At 36.7% G+C, this 19,001-nt stretch overlaps 1 protein-coding gene and 1 long non-coding RNA gene across 2 annotated transcripts in view; both read left to right on the top strand.

The window, feature by feature from the left end:
* LOC130144672 (uncharacterized) overlaps positions 1-9,580 on the top strand; it is a 55,843-nt gene extending 46,263 nt beyond the window's left edge. Inside the window, exon 2 of the long non-coding RNA XR_008820209.1 lies at positions 8,710-9,580. This is a non-coding gene — a long non-coding RNA (uncharacterized LOC130144672). The remainder of the gene's footprint in view (positions 1-8,709) is intronic.
* The window catches only part of NALF1 (NALCN channel auxiliary factor 1), a 496,478-nt gene that overhangs the window by 168,399 nt on the left and 309,078 nt on the right, over positions 1-19,001 (top strand).

The raw sequence follows: 19,001 nt of genomic DNA, 5'->3' as shown, positions 1-19,001 counted from the left end.
CCTTCTTTCCCCATTTCTGGATTAAATAAATAAATAAATAGATAGATAAATGCACAATCAATCTGTTCTGTATAGCTGGAGTCTATATACCTGTACTAGCCTGAATATCCATTATGTATGATGAGTACATATATATGTATCATACGTATATGAATACATACACATTACTAGAGAATATTCCATCTGAGAGGACACAGTGCTAGAACTGTCAGTTTATGGGAGTGCAGATTTATGGTAGCACCAATGCAGACCAGCAATAAACTTGCATAAGCACAGGTACTGGTTAACCCTAGAAACTTTCTAGTTACATACCATTGTTTTGAGCTAATTGTAAGAATGGCATTTAAGATATATAATGTAAGGACAGACATTGACATATTGCTCAATTTTTGCTGTTTCTACAGCTATTCTGACTCATGAACCCATTCCAATGCTGCAGTCTTGCCATATTGCATCTTATTACGTGCCAAGAGCAATAACATAAACCCTTTGTTTTTCCTACATGCTCCATTTAATCTCTAAAAGGAGGACTCAGCTCAATGGAGTGTGCATATATACCAACATTACAACAGTCCCATTCTGGAACCACAAACAGTTCTTGGTCATAAATTTCTAGACCACAGCAACGCACAAGTTAGGTGTATAGGTGAAAACTATAACAAGTTTAGTATCTAGTAAATTTAACAGTCACTTTGTGTAACATTTGCAGTAAACTTCTTCTAGCTGATTATATATTAAAGCCACACGCTCTAAAGAGATTTTGCCTTGTCTTGGCAACAGCTGAAAGAATAGGATATAAAGTGTGCAGAAGTTTATATTGCATTTCAGTAAGCTGATTCATTTCTTATTAGTTTTGGGCCAGTGTGTGTGGGGGAGGAAGGAAAGGGGAGGATGCACTCAGTTCTAAGAATATAAAATAAAAAAAAGTCAAACTATAAACATGGTATTTGAGTATAAATATAGACTGTCATATTTTCAACGACACTCTTACAGTAATTAGCACATTTTGGAAGTATATTATTTGCCTCCAGAAGGGGAAAATATGGCTTTACTGGAGCTGCATGTAAACAGTCTCAAGTGCAAGTTGGTATGATTTTTCCAAATTATGAATTTTAGAATAGACTAATACCCAACAGTGCTTGACACAGAAAAGCTACTGTTGATGCATACATAATGTATTTTCTAGAAAGCTAGGAAAGCCAGTGTATAGTAAGCTAAGATAGGACCTTTGTTGCCTGACTTTAGAAAATTACAGAGCGGTGGGCTAGACTCTCCTGAAATAGTCAGTCCAGAGGAGCAGACACTTAGAAGGGGTCATTAATCACTTCCCAATGTACATGCCTGCTTTACAGGTAACTCAAGTTCAGTTAAATGTATACCGCTCCAAATGACCACCATTATCTATTTTCCACCCATTGCTAAAATCTTCTGGTAACCCAACTATAACTTTCTCATAGAAGTCCAGCTTCTCAGCACTTTGTATACCAAATTTATAAAAACAATCTCTTTCAACCATCTTTTCTCCCATGTCCCAGATATATACTACCAGGGGAAGTTTTATATAGTGATCTGAATGAGCTAGCAGGAAGGAGCTTGTAAAATGGGATACAGGATATCTGGCACTTCCAAATGAGTAGAATTCCAGGAAATAGTCATACTTCATGGTACCTGCAGCTTAAGTAACATGTAGCTGTCATGTAGAAGAACAGAATGTACTTGTTAAATTATTTGTTTAATTTTCTTAACCCTGTGTCACATCCATAGTTTTAAATTATTGTACTTGTTTATTTTCTTTTGCTTTTAAAAGAGTAAGCACTAATTACTATGGCGTATAAAATTCTGCATGCTTTCCATTTGTGATCTCTCAAACATTGAAGGGTGCTTTCAATAATGTCTGATAAATTTACTGTTGCTAATCAAAGCAGTAGTCCATCTTCAAAGGGCAGTTGTATGTTGTTTAGGCTTCTTGTGAACAATCCCAGTAAGTCATCTAACAACTCTGCCTGACAAAGAAAATCCAATTTCAGGCTCCCCCATCTCTAGTTTTGCTCATTATTGGTTGGCATTGTAGATGTGAGGAGAGCTGGAAGAATTGGAAAAATAAACAGAAAAAATACAAGAGTAGAAAGGAAATGCTTCAGTTGTTCAAATATCAGGCATGAGATAAAAATTAAGACCAGACTCAGGCTAACTGGTGCCTGTCATTTAGGTTTTTCAGCCTTTATAGAGACAGTTGTTAATTTCCTAACCACGTGTTCACTGTAATTCAAGCATTATTCAGTGTTTACATCCAGTAATAAAATGTGATCCTAGCAACCTCATGAAGAAAAACGCCCTGCTTTTTCCTAAATCCTGTATTATAGGAGTTAGCATTTCTTTGGTTCATCAGAAAGCTGTAAAGGAAAGAAGTTGGGGAAAAAAAAAAAAAAAAAAAAAAAGCCCTTGGTGATTCCAAAAAGTTTGCCTCCTAAGATAAACTTCCAGGCTGGGTTTTCTGTGAGCCCATTATCTTTCCTGTGGCCTTACCAATTAAAAACTTGAGTTGACATTAATGAAGACATTGTAAAGAATAAAACGATTGAGACCTAAAACCAGAAAATAATTGAGCTCTGTCTTGGGTGATGATAATTCACTAAACCTGTACAAGAAACAAAGATGAAAGGAGGGAAAAATGTACTCAATAATCTCATTAAAATGAAAGTGTAAGAGAAAGAGATAAAGATTTCTCAAAGAACAGAATGATTTCTTCAAAGAAGTAGGCTATGTTGGAAACCTCTTCCTCTCAAAAATCTTTCACATATGCTTTTCTAAGTTATGAAACTTTTTTTCCACTCGAGTATTATGTATTCTTGTTTTTAACAATATTACTTAAATGGCAGGGCAGTATATAGATATTATTTTTCCATTTACTCAATATTGAGTCCATTTTTTTTATAAATGTAAAAGTGGCATTATCAAGAAAGCTAAAAAGAACAAAACTTTGGCATGTCATTCAGTGAAAAATAAAATATGTAAACTTGGATTTACTTCAGTATTTTATGTATTACACACTGTGTTCCTGGTTACATGTATTTTTTTTAATCTTTATGAAATGTAAAAAACCCATACCTTTCCAGACTCAACAATTCATTGCCTCAATTGATCATAGTCACAAGGATCAAAAATTCAGTGTTTATTGTCAAACTAGTCACTGTGGAGTGTGAGAAAGATAGCAGGAGAGTTGCAGGAAAGAAGGTGGAAAGAGAGTACAAACAAAAATCTGTTAAAAATAGTTGAGATGAAGCCTCCCTGTTCTTGAAGATTATGTACTGTACTTTCTGTTATATAATACAAAGAAAAATTATTATAGCAAATTGGCTGTAAAACCACAGACCAGTAACATTTTATTCTGGTTTTGTTGTGAGATAAAGTGTATTGTGGGCTTCAGGGAGTTGAAAGAAAGTACATTGGGGGAGAACTGCAGGAAGGAGTGGTTGAGATGAGTTTCCAACCTGCTAAAGGAAATAAAAAATGAGCAAACCTAAAAAAAGAAATGTGAAGAAAAGAGCAAGATGCACAACAGGAGAACCAAAGATGATGCAAAAACAGGCTTCTTTCAGAAGAAAAGAACAAGAAACAGTGACAGATTGGGATGATTATTCAAATCCATCTCTTTTCTCATATTTTGATTCTTCACATTACTAAGGGTGTTTCTTCTTCTCTTTTGGTCGAAATTGTAGGAAATAAAGTTTATGCTCCATTTTTAGGGTCTCTATATTTGACACCACACAGGAAACATGAAGTGTGAATAAACTCCTTTGTTATGCTGAAGCTGCTGAAAGAAAGAAATTTTGAAAGCAGCTGATGAAACAGAAAATTTATTACCATCTCCCCTTTAACTGGTAGGAGAAAAATGAGATTAATATTGGTCTCATTTTAGCAGCCTTATACTGAAAAATTATTTTAAAGCTTTAAAATAATAATGCCATAAAATAAGAAGCTACTGAGTGCACAATTTCACATAATATCACACATAGTCCTCTAAAAGCCTAGTCCATCTGCATGAAGAAACATGACAAGCAATCTTGTGCATCACAATGGTAAAATGGAGAATAAAGATTCAGGAATTTCAAATTTCAAATTTTCTGATCAAGTCCTTCATAATCTGCTGAAAAAAATGACTGTGAAAGAGTAACTAATTTTTTTTTTTTTTCCTTTGACTTAAAATCTTCAGCTTTGTGGAAAAGGAAAAGGACATAGGAGTCCTTGTGGACACCAAGTTGAACATGAGCCAGCAAAATGCCCTTGCTGCAAAGAAGTCTAATGGTACCCTGCGCTGCATTAGACAAAGTATTGGCAGAAGGTCAAGGGAGGTGGTCTACTCCCTCTCCTCAACACTGGCGAGCCCACACCTGCAGGGTTGTGCCTAGTTCTGGGCTTCCAGTACAAGAAAGACATGGACATAAGGAAAAGAGTCCAGTGAAGGGCTACTAACATGATTAAGGGGCTTGAGCATCTCTCCTATGAAGAAAGGCTGAGAGCTGAGACTGTGCAGCCTGGTAAAGAGAAAGCTTGGGGAGAGGGTGCAAAGAAGACAGAGCCAGGGTCTTTTCAGTGGTGCCCAATGGCAGGACTGGAGGCAATGGGCACAAACTGAAACACAGGAGGTTCTCTCTGAACATCACAAATATTTTTTTCACTGTGGGGGGGACCAAGCACTGGCACAGGTTGCCAGGGAGGTAGTGGAGGCTCCATCCTCAGAGATACTCAAAAGCTGCCTGGACATGGCTCTGGACAACTGGCTTTAGGTGGCCCTTGGGCAGGGGTGTTGGACCAGATGACCTCCAGAGCTCACTTCTGTCCTCAACCATTTTGTGATTCTGTGATTCTTCAGCTGGTTGTATTAACCATATATGGTTAATAAAGATATGGTTATCTTTCATGCATTGGTTCAGCAGCAAGTTTCTTTTCAAGGTGTTTCATAAAACAACCTTTTTTTTTTTTTTTAATCCTTTTCAAGGAACTCCTTCCTTCTTTCCTTGCATCTCAGGGTAATATCTTCTTCCTTTTAGATGTCACAGTTCCATTTGTATGCTTCCTGGTACTCATTGTATTGCACTGACAGGATTATGACAACAAACTGCTACGCTTCAAAGTCATTCTCTAAATTAAAAAAAAAGTTTGTTACAATGGGTAAAATTACAAAACTTCTTGATTAATAAAGAGAAAAAATGTTTCATATTCATCAATATGTTTCAAATCAAGAACTTGAATCAAGTTTATGCCCTGTAACAGAATGAATTATTGGTAAGTTAGCTCCCTTACAACCCTTTCACTGGAAAGCGAATGCAGTGAAATATTATGTAAATTCAAAGCAACAGAAGCACATGTAGATTAAATATACATGACTGAAATAGTACGCATGCTGTACTAAAATTATAAGAACATTTTTTCTCAATTAATTTTTTTACCAGTTTTGCAGAAATACAGAATTTGCCTTTTTATTTGCTGAAAAATTTAAGCTAAAATCCCTGGTTTTCCTCTTGAAAAGCAAAGGACAGATTTTTCAGACTATGAAATTAATCAGTTTATCATTGAAAGAGAAATATACTTATTCAAATTAATAATTCATAACATATAGCTAAAACCTTGTTTAATTTGAGGAGACAAAGAGGTAACAAGAAAAATTGCTGCAATATAGAAACAGGGGAAACATACATATTATATGAATAGCTTCTTCAAACATCTGTATATTTTAAGAACAAGAGTATCCAGCAAGGGACATAGTTTTCTTGTCTTAGTAGTTCAAAGTTATTTAACCATATACCAGGAAAAATTGTCAATAATATGATTACTTTCTTAGGAAATAGGTAATAAAAACTCTGCTAAAAGTTGATGGAATTATATTTATCATAATGAACTAGATTAATTATATCAATTTATTCTTCAAATATACAGAACTTTGTTTTTTTTCCTTTTGAATGCAGCCTGCCACCAACCCTCTAAGTAGAGTAAGCATCCAAAGTTTATTTGGCTGGCTAGTATAAAAAAAGAATAGTTAATACAGATTTTAAGGGTCAACATTTTAATAAATGATACGGAGTTAGGAAGAAATATCCATATTCCTATTCTCTCAAGCTTGTGGCTTTGTAAGGGTTTCCACATCTTTCCTTGGTCTTAATAGTTTTTGCTGTTGTCTAAGTTTGGACTTTAAAAAAGCCAACAGACAGATAATTATTTCCTGCTTTTTGTATTATGTCTGCTTTAGAAATATATTTATTTATTAAATTATTTTATTTTAAAGTTATTAATTAAATCGACTGTTTATTAATAAATTACTATTTATTAAATTAATATGTTTGTTATTCAATAGATTTATATTATATATGCTTTAGGCACTACCCTCCTAGTGAAAAAGTTCCTCCTAAGGTGTGCTTTGAAAGTGCAAGTGACTTGTGCTTTTTTATACCACTTGCTATTACCTGGGACGAGTCTCTCATTTATGTAACCATTGTTCAAGCAGGCTGCTGTGACTATCTCCTGAGCTTTGTCAGAAAAAATGGTCTCACTTTATCCTCATAGGTCTCCTTACTAACTTGCTAACCCTTCCCTGAACTCTGATTTCTGGACAGCCTTCTTGAACTTGGATGGCCCAAAACTCAACATAGTATGTGCTGCTCAAGTAAACCAGAATCTTGACTTTTAACATTTAGGCTGACCTGAAGGAGAATATTTTATTTACAGACAAGTAATACAGTTTTACAAAGTACAGAACAGATGTAAAAATCTTTGGTGAAATTAACATTTTAAAATTGCTCTGTAGAGTAATACTTAAAAGAAGCCAGATACTTTTTATTGTGAATGATTCAGGTAGACAAATTCAAAATTATGGGGCCTGTGATGTGCTGTCCCTAAGTACTGATAAGTGACTTATTTAGAAGTGCATTTTCATACACATTTCAGCTAAAGTACATTTGAATGTTCATACAGGATAATTAAACATTGCATGTCAGAATCTTATAGGAAAGGTGTTATTTTTAGTCATTTTAGAAGTACTTCACAGCATATCTCATCTTAACCACCTACTTTTATATTCTAGGTAAACATTAGCCTTCTTTTCATCCTTATTTTTAGCTAGTGTATTGCTTATGTGACCATGAGAGAGCGCTTGCTTTGATTTTTCATGAGACTGATTTCAAGCCATGTTGCTGGAATCTATTGCTCTAAGTTTGCTCATAGGCTGCTGAGATAATATTGCTTTATCACGAATGTATGCTATGAAAATTATATTAAAAAGTGAGACAGAGAGAGAAAGAGACCAGACCTCACTGTTGTGATTTTTTTTCCAAAATCTCCATCCATGGAATCCCTGCTGCTTTAGCAATGTTCTCACTTGGACATTTCTTTACTGAGCAGAAAGTAAGAATCCAACACATGCTACAAATGGTCTAAAAGTGGTGGTTTTACTGAACTGAACCAGTTAATTCAGAACATAAAGCAGTGGTGTAAGGAATTTGCACAAGACAATGTTTTCATAATCCTATTTGCCCCAGGTACATTTTACTGATCCAAGAGACAACATGCATCAGTGATATGGTTGTATATTAGCATCATGCCCATTTTTATCCGTGTTACCAAACTAGAATCTGTGTGCTGAATCTTAAGCAGTGATTCATTGCTGCCTTGAACTTAACTACTTTTGTAGGTCCTGAGTTTGCTTTAAAAGCTGCAGTAGGCAATCTGAGTTTCGTTCAGATCACCTCTGTGGATTTGAAGCACTTGTGTGGGGGCCGTCAGTGATAGTAAGATTGATTGGCATCAGCTAACTTGACTAGTACAAGAGGACTTGGGGAATAAAAACATGTTTAGGAAACTTTGTTCTCCAAAGAAATATTTAGGAGAATTTTTAATAGGATTTTTCATCAAAGCAATTAGCATATAATTTTTTTCCTAGAACACATGATGGCCTTTTGAACAAGCAAATAGTTGTTATCTCTGGAAAACTGAACCTAGGCAGTCCTGGAGCAAAGGAAGCAAGTACTACATTTGTGACAATCCTTCCAGCAGTATAATTTTGCTGTTGGTAGTGGTGGTGTCACTTACTTTTAGTGAGTGATGCTACTTTGCAGGGATGCTATCTCAGAAATACTACTACTACTATTCAGGTGTTAGGTCAAAGCCTCTTGTTCTTGCTTCCTACAAGACACAGAGGGAGAGAAGAACATTGTATTATATGCAAGAAAGCATCAAGAAGAGATCAGTTCAGTGACCATCTGCTAAATTAATTACAAATTGTAAATATTAATAAAAATACATAAATTCAGAGTATATAATAAAAGCCTGTACCAAGTGGTAGGCTGTAAGTCAATCTATCTTTTTTCCTGTCTTCTGGAACAGGGTACTGTTAGGAAACACAGAACATGCATTTATTACAAATCTCTGGTGCTCACTGAAAGTTCTTAAAAGGGCATCAGTTTTATTTTTAAAGCCATCTTCAGCATCTGCCTTGGAGATGCTCTTTCCCCTTCTGTGTTCTCTGAAGTAGCCAGGCAGAGCGCATGATCCTGCTCCTTACTGGTGAAGACTTCTCCTGGCTTCAGAAGTAAGTTCAGTCTGTATCCAGCAAGAGGCATCCTTTATATAACTTTGTAAATACTAAATAAATAAACTAAAAAGTAACGCTATTGGATTTTATTGTCTAAAAAAATTGTTATTTGTTTTAATTTACAGGGTTCTTCATCTGCCGATTCTGTATCTGTCAGCAGACATTCTCCTGTAAGCCACAGAGTCGCATGCTGTCACTAGAGAGTCGCTGGACATTAAGGCTGCTTGAGCAGTTTGAAAGAAAAAGCATGAGGCGACAGCTATTCTTTGTAAAGTTCAGTAAAGCAGAGACAGCCTTGAAGCAGAAAACTCTGTTTGATCTCAAGTTATTTTCCCTCTTCAGCATCCACCAAGTTTATCTCAAGCAGAGGTGTATGTTGCTTCCAATTGTTTGAGACAAGCAGGTATTATATGCAGATGCTTAGAGGATGTGCACAAAGGAGAATATGCCCTGTCCACCGTAATGGACTTGAACTGATGAGAAAAGGACATATAAGTTCAACTTGCAGAGCAGAAGAAAAGCCAGTTCTGGACCCTGGAGCAAGTATGTGACTTTCTTCCATGTTATACTCACATCTGATCAAAATTTATCTCTGCAAGGAAATACTGAAAGAATATCAGTGAGAATGAAGCTCTCGGATGAGTATCTCAGGTCAGTGAAGAAACCAGTCAAACCCAATGAATTATCTTTCAAGTTAACTTCATGTTTTTACCTATGAATTTTGGGGGTCAGTGGTTTTAGCTAGTTTGGAAAAAGTTGAAAACAAAGGCGTTATTTATATCAGAGCATCTTGCATGTTCCAAGGGGAGTTATCTTCTCAGTTGGCCAATCTTAAGAGGACTGCTGCAAGTATGGTTCATAGCCGCCTCCTTTAAAAACAAAACAAGTAGCAAGGGACTCATGATCATGATCCATGTAATTTTGCACGTCTTACTCTGATACTCCTTTTGTAATGTGATTTCAAAAAGAAAAATAAAAGTTTTCTGTTAATTATGACTTCTGCGAGTTTTTTTTTCTATTGAAAACCCCCATAATTTGATAAAGTATCACTTCCCATTCTTTCAGTAACTCCAAGTTTTCACTTATTTGCTCTTTTTTTCATGTTCCTCTTTCCACCTTTCCTAGGCTATCCCAACAGGGAAATGTCTGTGTTTATACCACACTAAATAACAAATAGTACATAAAAATTAACAATCACAGGCTAATCTATTGAGAAGGTATATATATTGTGGAGGTAATTAATTGTATAAGCAATATGTGTGCAAATTACGTATACGCTGAAAGAGAAAGAAATTTTGCATGATTACCTGTTGGAAGGAAGATTCAGGATGATCTTTCAGTATCATAGTTAAACTTTTGTGTTCAAGCCTCTAGCCTAGTGATAACGCCTCATACACAAAAATGTTACATAGCAAAAGTTTACTTCCAAGCTACTTACTAAAATCTGAACAACTATAATTGTGCTATTTAATTTAGTCAGTTTCATTTGTGTTGTATGACAGCATGGTTACACAGAAAAAACAGATAACATTATTGTGTGCTGTGGTGGGATTTTAATTTTTGGTTGTTTTGTTTCTACTAGTGTTCAAGAACCTAGGAAATCTACCTTTCATGACAATAAAAAAAGGTAAACAACATAGCCTTACTCCTTTTAGAAGTAACAAATACCCCTATTTTTCAGTCCATCTCATATGTTAATGTAAAATACCAGTGATGAGAAAAATTGCATACAGTGGCAAAGTTAATTGCACTATCTAAAAATTCAAGATGCTTAATGGAATGTTGTCTCTCTAATAGAATAATTAACTTTGAACTTCTACTTTTTCTACAAAACCCCTTCATTGTCTGGGGTTTTTTTGGCTGAGCTTTCTGAAAATTAAAAGTCGGGCTACTGACTTATTCTGAGGGAATATAAATCTCGGGAAATACTGTCTTTGCACACAAACCTTTATGCAACCAATAAAAGGAAAAAAAAAAAAACACTCTAAAAATATAAATAAAAGAGATGCAAAACCTCATAGGTTTATTATTTATTTGAGAAGGAGAAAGCATTTTATGTTGAAAGTTTAGGATAAAACCCAAACTAATCTTTTAGATACAAAAATGCTAGGATAATATTTGAAGTTGTTAGAGGGGGAGGAATGTTCACTTACTGGAGCTTACTTTAGAGATAACATTTATTGAGAGTCACACAATTTTTGTAACTTTGTAAATTTGGGAAGACAGCAACTGTACTTCAAAACTCTTTAATAACAAAGGAATTCCCAAGATGATAGGTTGCTCTTACAGGAATGCAGTTCTGCAAGGTGGCAGAGCATTGCTTCTGTTCTGCTCAGGCTCCAAGCATAAAGGAGCCAGCATTGTACAACAGTGGTTTGGTTGGGGTTTTTTTTGGTTTGGGTTTTTTTTTAACTGATAACAATTGCAAAAAGGCAATAGACGAGATAGTAAGGTATATCATGGGTACTGTGGAAGAAATAAAGTGGAGATGAAAAAAGGGGAGGAGTGTGTAACAAAACAACCAGAGCAAAGACGAGCTTTTGAAAGACTTAGAAAAAAAATAATCAATAGTAACAGATGGTTTCAGATGTGTCAGAAAAAGGAAATACCAAGAAAGCTTAGGGTCAATGTTTTTTTCATATCTATTGCTAAACAATTACAGTATCTGTATTTAGGCAAACAATGTTTAGAATTTAAAAAAACAAACAATACAACACCAAATTTTTGGATTGAGCTTATGTTTGATTGATAACTAAAAGTGTGGGTGAAATTTTTAACCTAGCTGCTTTTTTTATGTCCCTCACACACATAGGACCCGAATGCAGTCTGCAAAGGGTAAAATTTGATGTCAATTAATTCTAAAGGAGACTAAGCCAGCTGCAGTGTCCTAGAAAAGTGTTTCCATATTTCTTTATGTGGGTCTTGTCAGACTAGCTTAGAGCCAACACTTTACTTCAACCGTGTGGTCTAGTAAACATGCTTTTGTCTGTTCCTGGTGCATTTGGGAATTACAGCTGACTGAGCTCACTCTCAGCTAAAGAGAGAACATTCAGAACAAATGCTTGCTTCATGTTTTATTTGTGATCCATAACTTATTACTGCATTATTTAATAGAATGAAAGCATTGACATACGCTATGTGGAAAGTGATCTTGTTTCCTGTGTTTTGAGGAAAGGGTTGGTTCTTCATTTTAGAGGTGGTAAACTTACTCTTAACTGCAAGTTCAAGTCAGGTGTGCCTTGACTTGTGTAAGGCCTTTGACATGGTTCCACAGAATACCCTTGTCACTACATTGGAAAGGTATGGGTTTGATGAATGGACTGTTCTAGGAACAAGGTATCGTCTGAGTGGCTGCTTCCAACAAATTACAGTCAATGCCTCCACGTCCAAATAGAGATCAGTAACAAACAGTGTCCCTCAGGGGTCCATACTGGGACCAGCACTGTTCACAGTCTTTATTAATGATACAGACAGTGGGATTAAGTGCACCCTCAGCAAGTTTGTGGATGACACCAAGCTGAGTGGTACAGTTGATATGCTTGAGGGAAGGGATGCAACCAGAAGGAGCTTGACAGGCTTGAGGTGTGGGCCCCTGGGAACCTTATGAAGTTCAACAAGGCCAAGTGTAAGGTCCTGCAACCGGGTTGGTACAATCCCCAGTATCAATGACCGACTGTGGGAATAAATGGATTGAAAGCAGTCCTGCAGAGAAGGACTAGGGGATATTGGGGGATGAAGAATTGGGTATGAGCTGACAACATGTGCTTGGAGCCCAGAAAGTCAATTGTATCCTGGGTTGCATAAAAAGAAGCAGGCCAAGGAAGGTGATTCTCCCCTTCTACTCAGTAGTCATGAGACCCCACCTGGAATAGTCCATCCAGTTCTGGGGTTCCCAGTACAAGACAGACATGACCTGTCAAAGCAGGTCCAGAGGAAGTCTAGAAAAATGGTCAAGAGCTGGAACACCTCTCCTGTGAAGAAAGGCTGAGAGAGTTGGCATTGTTCAGCCTGGAGAAGCGTCCAGGGAGACCTTATTGCAGACTTTCAATATATAAAGGGGGTTTATAAGTAAGATGGAGGAGACTTCTTACCAAGGGGGCAGGGGGACATGGGACAGTGATTTTAAACTGAAAGGGGGTAGATTTATATTGGACAGAAGGAGGGCTTTTGTTACCATGATGGTGGTGAGGCACTGGAACAGGTTGCTTATAGAAGTGGGCCCCTCGTTCCTGGATCTGTTCAAGGTTAGGCTGGATGGGGCTTTAAGCAACCTGATTTAGTGAAAGATATCCATGCCTATAGCAGGGGGGTTGCTCTAGATGGTTTTAAAAGGTCCCTTCCAACCTAAACTGTTCCATGATTCTGCAATTCTATATATTTTTAAAATGACTACCATGTATATACATTATACGGACAGGTTTTAAGGAAGGTTATGTTTTTTTCTAATTTTATCTTCCTTCACCTAGCAAAATCGGCAGGATTCCAGCCTTTACTTTCTACTACCACATTTTGTTTCTTAGATTATTGTGCTTGTGAGTCTTAAGACATCTGGAAAAACTTCACATTTCAATTATCAGTAGATTTAGTAATATATCCTGTTGACAAAGGCTAAGAACTTCCTATTCCCTTTTGAAAATTAACTGCATTCTGTAGACAAGGAGTCATTTACAACCTATATCAGAAATTCGTCTTTAATGGAGAGGAAGACAAATATTTGGTACATCTGACATCTGATTAAAACCATCTAGTTTAAGGAACTCAAGAAAAGCCCTATTCTTCTTCCATGGACAATGTTTTCTTGCAAAAAAATTGCCAGAAAATATTTGACAAACAAATTGATTGTTTTATCTCTTAGCCAAAACAACAAGAAAAAGAACAAGAATAATCTTTATTTATATTTTTACACTGCATTATTTTTTTTCTGTGGGCTCTTACTACCCACATCCTTTTTTTATCCTGGTATGAAGAAACCGATAAAATGATACTGCTAATACACCAAGACCCCAAGTATGAGCACTGTCTCCTAGGTGCCTAAAAATTCTTGCAGCATTTTCATAAACAGTGACACTGAATTACTCTGAAATCAGAGGATCCACAGAAAATCTGGGACTTTGTGCTGCAGATTTGTTTCGTGTATTCTATGGAAAGGAAAAAAAAACCCGTAAAAATCCAAAACTTTACACAGGGGAATGCACAATGGGGTGATGGAGAGGTAAAGTAGACTTCCTCAGCCTCTTTTAAGGTAACAGGTCAGGTCAATAATTCATACTGAATTTCCTTGTGCATTTTTAATGTTTCATTTTATTTATTTATTTATTTTTGCACAATAGTAGTCCTACTGCTGTAAATTTTAGTACACTAAACTAGACACAAAAAGAGTACTGCAAGGAAACATTGCAGTGAGTGTTGCATTGCGGGGACCTGTGGGTTTTTTGTTTGTTTATTTGGGAAAATATGTTCACCTGACCTAATATATGCATGAAATCCCCATATTTTCAACAGCCCACCTGTTTCTATATGGCTTCTGCATGCATCAAGAATGTTGAATTAATGGAAAAAGTTCTATAAATAGCCTTGATCAGTGATAATAAGAATAGTAAATATACATATGACACATTCTTAAGGGAAACAGGATGCTAGAGAGGGAATGTGTAATAATGTTTGAAATGGAAGGAAGTACACTTTTTTTCACTGCACCTCAGTTTCCACCCATGTTCTACAGACTTACAGTTATTCATGTTTCAGACCATAAAGAAATGGTGAATTTATGGCTAAGTACACATTATTTTCTTCAAACAAGTAATCCATTTTAAGTTAATGGAACTGATCTTTGAAAGGTAAAGAGGATTTGCCCCCAGAATGTGTGTTTAGGAAAGATCTATGAAAACATCAATACTTGTTACATTCCAATAGCTCTTACAGGATCACCAGTTTTGAGAGAAATGCTAAAGATAAAACCAATGTTTGCTTCAAAACTGCTTTTTCTTTTTACTAAACTTCATTTTATTCTTTCCTTATTTTCTATTAAAAATACTGTACTGGGTTAAATAAGATTTTTGGCTCTTTTGAGCATGAAAGGTTAAGTTGTCAAATTAGATAAATTTGTTTATTTTTAATAATAATTTGGAGGTGGGAAAAATGAAACAAACTTAATCTGATACAATCCACATGTGAAATGGAGTTTATCTTAATCACCTAGTAAATTTTAAAATATTTTTGCTGATTTATAGAATATTGGCTTTTTTAATGGGGTGTTTTCTTTGCTGTGATTAACATGTTGTAGAAATGGAAATTCCTTCTTAGTTTGAGGAAGTTTCAGTAGAAACTTGGATGAGTTTAACAAATAATTAATACTCATGTCTGTATAGAGTTTACTGTCTGGGTGTCTTTCAGCTGTAATATTGCAGTGCTTATGAATGGGGACCTGATTAAAATCATCAAAAGAAAAAAAAATAGTATGAAGTTCATGAAGAAAATTAGGGTGATCTTAAAAAATCACATAGTCACATCCTAGTTCTACAAAACCATTGAGTCAGAACCTGAAGTATATTTCTAGTGTCAGGAATTAGAATGAAATACATTCTTAACATGTACTTGGATAGAGCTCTCCTTGATTGCCTTGCAAATTTTTTCTTCCCTCTCTATTCACAGCTGTACGTCCTTGGTGGATATTGACTCCTCCTAATATGTGCATGCATGGGTTTTGTATAATAAATGGCTATGACCAAGTTGCCAATTAAAATATGTGTATATTGTTATGAATGCAAATATTTTTTAATGAGAAAAATAACAGTCTTTAAACACTCAGACTAACAACTGAAATCCACAGAGTTTTACTGTGACTTACAAAACCCCCTATCTTGAGTCTTTATTTATATACTTTTACAACCTTTATAGCTTAATCACAAGTGACCTTTATTATGCTTCTTTCTGCTCTTTCATTGTTACCTTGGTAATACCACTCCCCACTAATGTGATTATAGACAGATTTAGTGTTTCCTTTTAAAATAATAAAAAATAATGAAAGAATTAACTATCACATACATCCGTTTTGATTTTTCGTCATCTTCTGGAAATTGTCAATTAAAAACAACAAAGGAAAGGTGAGACTTTTAGTCCAAAAATCTTTTAGTTTTTCCATTAGAAAAAATGGAAAAGTCCAATTTTAACAATCACACAGTTTAAATGTAGCCTAGAAAAGAAGAAAATGTAACACCACTGAAAAGTATAAAATGAAATGCTTAGATTAAATCTACTAGAAATAACTAATTTGGCTGCAGTGTCACTGCAGAAAACCTCTTTTTGCATGTAATGAATAAATGGGAAACCAATTTAGTAATTGTAGAATTCCAATTAATTTTCCTGTAAACATATTTTCATGTATACATCAGCTGTTTAAATAATAGTTGAAGATGGGATTTCTATTTATTTATTTATTTTTACAGCTTTTCAGTATTTTCTTGGTGACTTCTGAGGAGCACAGTTAGGCAAAACCTTAACTGAGGAACTGAGAAAAAGACAGTATTGCAGGCCTTTAGCCAGCAAGTGTATAAGTTTGTATTTAATTCTCTGCATGTGGGGAGCTCTTTTACACTGCAAATCCTGTTTAAGTGTAGAAAGCTAATCACAGCCATGTATGTGTGAAGAAACTAGACCTTGTTTTCCCACTGAGGTTAAATTCTACATTTTTCTTTGCTAACTCAAGTTTTATCAACTTTGAAATATTTTAGATTAATCTTTGCCTCAGGCATGTGGTAAGCAGGGTGATTTACCTTCTTTTATTTTTCATTGAAGTGGTGGAGGGAAGTAACATATGATCTAGAAGCTATCTTGCTGCTTAATAGCTTGGCAAGATTATGCAATATGTAAACTAGTGGAAAAAAGCCTAGTTTTTCCAAGCATCTGCAAGCAATATATAATATTTACTTTTTCTTGGCTCCATTTAGGAATTTAAACCTCTGAAAGGTTTTTTATCCTGTGCCTTTTTCCAAGTCTGAAATGACAAGTTTCAAGTAAAACTACTTCCCTGGGACAGCTGCAGCATCTCTGTTCACAACACAAGTGCTCTGCTCTACTCTGCTCAGAACTTCTTAGGTCTTGAGAAACCTGTCTCTTTCTTTTCTTCACTCCTTCATCCAAGGTTTGGTCTTTTAAAACAGAAATGAAGTAATCTGCATCCAGTGATGATTTTTCAGGCTTTTACTGATTTTCTTTAGAGATAAATTCTATCTATTAGAAAACAAACTTCTCTTCTGTCACCTGACAACTGATAAAAAGAAGTTTGATCTTCCTTTGCTTCTATGCAGTCTGAGTTTTAATGTGATAACAAGACAGGGTGTCTGATATCAGTTTCTGTTGGATCCAGGTAAGCTAGACACTGGTTAGGTGATCTAGCTAATTTATGATCATATAGTTTCACCTGGAGATAGTGGGAAGGTTTCTGGGTCCTCCAATGTTTTCAAAGTTGATAAAGAAACTGAGTGTTAGAGCATCTCCACTCTATGAGAACAGTGTAGAAAATCTTGCTGCAAGCCTACAGGTTTGATGGGAGCTGTTGGATTGTTGCCATGACTTTCCCACACAACAGCCTCTGCTCTTACTTCCTTTGACATATCAGACAAAGCATACTTTAAGTGGCAGCAAAGTGATTATCTAATTTGAAAATAGACTCTATTTACATTGGAGAATCTCCTTTGACTTATTCTGGCCTGAAATGCTTTATCTTTTTCTGTTGAAAAAGCTGACTGTCCCTCAGGTTTGTTCAAGGGAAATGTATTTAGTCGCCCATACTGATGAAGGCAGGGCGTGTTGCACAAGAAATGCAGAAGCCTCTAGATACAATTGTGTGAGCAAACATTTTCAGGGAAAGAGTGCCATACCTCTGCTACTGTTCAGCAACTTGTGGTGAAATGTTTCAGTAAATAAAGAAGGCTGCACTTTCCCAGTGGTTGTCGAAGCCCTGCAAACTGGAACTGATGAAAGGCTCTGTTAATTTCTGTAGTGTCAAAATGAAGGGGAATGAAGCAAGATTACTAACCCAGGGGAAAGTAACAACCTGAGAAAGCTGTGAATACCTTGGTTTTCTTCAGCAATGGCTGGCACTATGCTGGGTGGCAAAGAGGAAAGCAGGCTTTGCACAGTGTGTGCTTGACAGAAAGAGAGCAAACAGTCTTCAGGAGGAACAGTGCAATTTCTGAACAATGCAGGCAATGTCCTGTGGTTAAACTGAACTGGGAATTGAATAGCTGCTTCCCAGCCATACTGCCATTCCTAACAATTAATTTGTTTCTAACCTCAGATTTCCCACAAATCTTTGCACTCCTTTATCCATACAAATATCAAATTAATTACTCATATTACATAAAATTAGCTTCAGCATGGAATCAACCTTGTTAATTTTAGTTTCTTATAATTATGATTTTGACTCATAAATAGTATTGTGATCAGATTATAATGTACTGAATATTTTATATGTCAGAGTATCCTCTGCGTCTGCTCTGGTGACATTTTAATCAAGAAATTATCATAATTTGTTAGCAGAATAGCCAAGAGGTTGCTAGCAGTCCTCTGGAACCTTAAAAAGTCCCTGTCAGTTTGTGGGAGCACAGATATCAAATAAGCTTTCTTTTAAGAAAACCTGGAAGGATATGTAATAAAACTGATCAGAATACTTTCTTTGGAAAATTGTATTTTACTGAAAATTCATGGGTTTGTAGGATCATTCAGGCTGGAAGGGAGCTCAGGAGGTCCCTCATGCACCCCTGCTCCAAGCAGGGCCAGCTGTGGGATCAGACCAGGTTGCTCAGGGCTTTGCCCAGATGGGTCTTGAAACCCCCCAAGGATGGAGCCTGCCCACCCCCCCGGGCAGCCGGTCCCTCTGCCCACCCCCCGACCTGCCTGCCCTCACGGGGGAGAGGTTTCGCACCCAGCCTGAACCCCTCTCGTTTCAGTTCACGCCTGCTGTACCTTGTTGCCCTGCTGCCCCCTCCCCCTCCCCTCCCAGTAGGCACTGGGGTGGCTGTGAGGTGCCCCTGAAGCCGTCTCTGCCCCAGGCTGGACAAGCCCCACTGCCCCAGCCGCTGCTCACAGGGACACCCTCCAGCCCTGAGCATCATGGGGGTGAACTCACCCCAGGTTGTCAGCATCTTTCTGTGTTGAAAGGTACCCAGTACCAGAAAGGTATGCCACAGTACCCAGATGTGGTCTAACAGGTCCTGGCCAGAGGAGACACCCCCTGGCCGGAGCTCCCAGAGGTGCTCCTGATGTTGCAGCCCTGGATGTGGCTGGCCATCTCTGCAGCCAGGGCTCACTGCCAGCTCCTGCCCAGTTCTCAGGGCCCTCCAATATCAACAGTCTGGCTGAAGTGCAGGTAAATGCCATCCACTGCTCTCACTTTGTCCACAGATGTAGTCATTAT

This window comes from Falco biarmicus, chromosome 2, assembly GCF_023638135.1.
Source record: "Falco biarmicus isolate bFalBia1 chromosome 2, bFalBia1.pri, whole genome shotgun sequence".
Lineage (NCBI taxonomy): Eukaryota > Metazoa > Chordata > Aves > Falconiformes > Falconidae > Falco > Falco biarmicus.
Note: the sequence above shows the minus strand (reverse complement) of the source record. Positions and strands in the feature narration are given on the sequence as shown.